This window comes from Nelumbo lutea, chromosome 3, assembly GCF_056320005.1.
Source record: "Nelumbo lutea isolate HS-2025 chromosome 3, American lotus-T2T, whole genome shotgun sequence".
Lineage (NCBI taxonomy): Eukaryota > Viridiplantae > Streptophyta > Magnoliopsida > Proteales > Nelumbonaceae > Nelumbo > Nelumbo lutea.
In genome coordinates, this window is record NC_142686.1 from 68,383,599 (window position 1) to 68,387,610 (window position 4,012).

The 4,012-nt window shown below is 41.4% G+C and overlaps 1 non-coding gene across 1 annotated transcript; it reads left to right on the forward strand.

Annotated features, from left to right (window-relative positions):
• The first annotated feature begins 3,663 nt into the window (after positions 1 to 3,663).
• LOC148865428 (small nucleolar RNA R71) lies at positions 3,664 to 3,770 on the forward strand. The gene has a single exon (XR_016112083.1). It is a non-coding gene; the product is annotated as a small nucleolar RNA R71 (small nucleolar RNA).
• Positions 3,771 to 4,012: the final 242 nt, after the last annotated feature.

The following is a 4,012-nucleotide window of genomic DNA, read 5'->3' on the forward strand; positions in this document are numbered from 1 at the left end:
GCATCTTTGAAGAGTGTGGGCCAATAAAAACCTGATTGCAAAACCTTGGCTGCCGTGCGACTAGCTCCAAAATGACCTCCTGCTTCTTTATCATGGCAAAATTGGAGTACCGACTCCATCTCCTCCTCGGGGACACATCTCCTTATGATCTGATCTGCACACAATTTATACAAAAAGGGTTCCTCCCACAGATAGTATTTTACATCAGAAAAGAATTTCTTTTTCTGTTGATATGAAAGGTTAGGAGGAAGGGCTTGTGCAGCTAGATAATTAGCAAAATCAGCATACCAAGGATATGAGTATTTCTGTATTGAGTACAACTGCTCATCCGGAAATTCTTCTCGAATGTTGCTGGTTATCTCCTCTTTTGAGCTTACCGTGTCCAACCGGGAGAGATGGTCAGCAGCCAGGTTTGCAGCACCCTTCAGGTCTCTAATCTCAATGTCAAACTCTTGCAATAAAAGGATCCACCTGATCAGTCTTGGTTTTGAGTTTTGCTTGGTAAGCAAGTGCCTTAATGCCGAGTGATCTGTGTGGACAACAACCTTGGATAATATCAGATATGAACGAAATTTATCAAGTGCAAATATTACTGCTAACAGCTCCTTTTCTGTGGTGGTGTAATTGAGTTGGGGTCCAGTCAAGGTTCTGCTAGCATAGTAAATTGGCTGAAAATGTTTGTTCATTCTTTGTCCTAAAACAGCTCCTATAGCAAAATCACTCGCATCACACATCAATTCAAATGGGAGGGTCCAATCTGGTGCTACCATGATAGGTGCATGGATCAATTTGTCTTTCAAGATGTTGAAAGCATGAAGACATTCAGTTGAAAATTCAAAAGGCACTTCTTTCTGAAGCAAGGTAGATAATGGCTTGGAAATTTTTGAGAAATCTTTAATAAACCTTCTATAGAATCCGACATGTCCTAAGAAACTTCTCAAAGAACGAACAGATGTTGGGGTTGGTAATTTTTCAATTGCCTCCACCTTGGCCTTGTCGACTTCTATACCTCTTTGAGAGATCTTGTGTCCAAGCACTATGCCTTCTTGCACCATAAAATGACATTTCTCCCAATTCAACACAAGATGTGTTTCTTTACATCTAGTAAGCACCTGTTCCAGATTATTCAAACATGCATCAAACGAAGAGCCAAAAACTGAAAAATCATCCATGAAGATCTCAATAAATTTTTCAACCATATCAGAAAATATAGACATCATACATCGCTGAAAGGTTGCTGGGGCATTGCATAACCCAAAGGGCATCCTTCGGTATGCAAAGGTTCCATATGGGCAAGTAAAAGTGGTCTTTTCTTGATCTTCTGGTGCAATTGGTATCTGGTTATACCCTGAATATCCATCCAAGAAACAATAATACTCATGCCCGGCTAGCCTCTCCAACATTTGATCCATAAATGGGAGAGGGAAATGGTCCTTACGGGTGGCTTCATTTAATTTTCTATAGTCAATACACACACGCCATCCGATAATGGTTCTAGTAGGGATGAGTTCATTTTTCTCATTTGGAACAACAGTCGTACCCCCTTTTTTGGGCACAATTTGCACAGGGCTTACCCAAGAACTATCAGAAATAGGATAAATGATCCCAGCATCTAACAACTTAATTATTTCAGCCTTTACCACTTCTTTCATGTTGGGATTCAAGCGCCTTTGGGGCTGAACGGAAGGCTTGCTGTCCTCTTCCATCAAAATTCTGTGAGTGCAGATTGATGGATTAATGCCTTTGATATCTTCTACCTTCCAAGCTATAGCATTTTTGTGTTCCCGCAGCACTCTTAATAATTTTTCTCTTTGTAAGGGATTCAGTGCTGCGGAAATTATCACGGGGAGATCTGATGGTTCCTCAAGGAAAGCATACTCTAAATGGGATGGTAATTGCTTCAGTTCAAGGGTGGGGGGTTCTTGGGGTGATGGCTTACCTGATGGTCCGGGCAATTTGCCTAAGTTCTCTAATTTAAGAAACCCCTTTCCCTTGAATTGAGGCTTATCATTCAGGTATGCTATCATGAGGTTTATTTTTTCATTTTCTGCTTCTTCAAGTTCTCCCTGCTGGAGGCAGAGTTCAAGAGGATCAGTTATTCTACTTACCTGGAAGCATTCATCAATTGTCAATTCAATGGCATCAATCATAAAACAAGAATCATCACTAGAGGGTGCATGTTTCATAGCATCAGACATTTTAAAAATTATCTCCTCATCTTGTATCCTAAGGCTGAGTTGTCCTTGTTGGACATCAATCATTGCTTTCCCGGTAGTCAGGAAAGGTCTCCCTAGGATAAGCGGGACCTCCACATCTTCTTGCATGTCTAACACAATGAAATCAACTGGAAAAATGAATTTGTCAACTTTAACTAACACATCTTCTATGATCCCCCTAGGATGTCTAATGGATCTATCAGCCAATTGTAATGCCACTCTAGTGGGTTGGGGTTCATTCAACCCCAATTTCTTGAAGATAGAATATGGCATTAAATTGATGCTAGCTCCCAGGTCACATAAAGCTTTTTCAATTTTTAAACTGCCAATGGTACAAGGAATAGTGAAACTCCCTGGATCTTTGAGTTTCTGAGGCAGCTTGTTCAGAAGGATAGCAGAACATTCCTCATTTAATGCAACTGTAGCCACATCTCCCAGTTTCCTTTTGTTTGCCAATAATTCCTTCAAAAACCTTGCATAGTGTGGCATCTGGGCTAAAGCATCAGCAAAAGAAATATTAATATGTAAACTTTTAAATATTTCAAGAAACTTACCAAATTCCTTCTCCAATTTTTGTTGCTTCAACCTGTTAGGGAATGGAACTTGTGGTTGTTGGTGCATCCCTTGTTGTGCTTCTGGTTGTTCCGTCTTCTGTTGTCTGGTTCCAAGGCTTGTTTCTTCCTTGGGTTCAGCCCAATTCTTCTTTTCTACCTCAGGCAACTCTTTTCCACTTCTTAAGGTAATAGCTTGCACCTGCTCTCGTGGATTCACTTCAGTGTTGCTTGGAAGAGTTCCCGGCAGTCTGGAAGAGATTAATTGTGCCAATTGCCCCACTTGGTTTTCCAGGTTTTTGATTGAAGCTTCCTGGTTCTGGAACCTAGTTTCTGCACCTGCTATAAATTTTGTCATCAGTTCCTCCAAATTGGATTTCGGTTCAGGCTGATGATAAGTCTGGTGGAACGGCTTGGAAATATGCTGATTTGGCCAGGACTGGTTTGAATGTCCCCTCCATCCTGGATGAAAAGTATGGTGACTCTGGTAACCCTGCTGTCTTGACGAATTGCTGACATAGTCAGCTTGTTCAGTAGATGGTCTAAACTGATTGCCAACTTGGCAGTCTGTACTGATGTGGCCTCCCCCACACATTTCACAATTAAGAGGCTGCACATGCATGGCAGCTATCTGCATTTCATCTATTTTTTTACTGAGTGCTCCTATTTGTGCAGCTAGTGCTGTATAAGTGTCAACATTATGCAAGCCTTGCTGCTTCCTAGTTTGAGTCCTTTCCGAATACCATTGATAATTGTTGGCTGCCATTTCCTCAATAAGTGCATGGGCAACCTCAGGAGTTTTATTATTTATGGATCCTCCGGCTGCAGCATCTAATATGGTCTTATTTGAGTCAGTAAGACCATTATAGAAAGTCTGCACTTGCAGCCAAATGGGGAGGCCATGGTGAGGAACTCTCCTTAACAGCTCCTTGTATCGTTCCCATGACTCATATAAAGATTCCCCCTCTTGCTGGAAAAAAGTAGTGATGTCATTCCTCATTTTAGCAGTTTTAGAAGGGGGAAAATATTTAGAGAGAAAACGGCTGGCCATTTCGTCCCATGTGGCTATAGATCCTGCCGGTAATGAGTTCAACCAAGCTTTGGCTTTATCCTTCAAAGAAAATGGGAATAACCTCAGCCGGATGGCATCATCACTTACCCCATTGTGTTTGAAGGTGTCACAGATTTCCAAGAAGTTAGCAATATGGGCATTCGGATCCTCATGGGCCAAACCACAAAACTGAA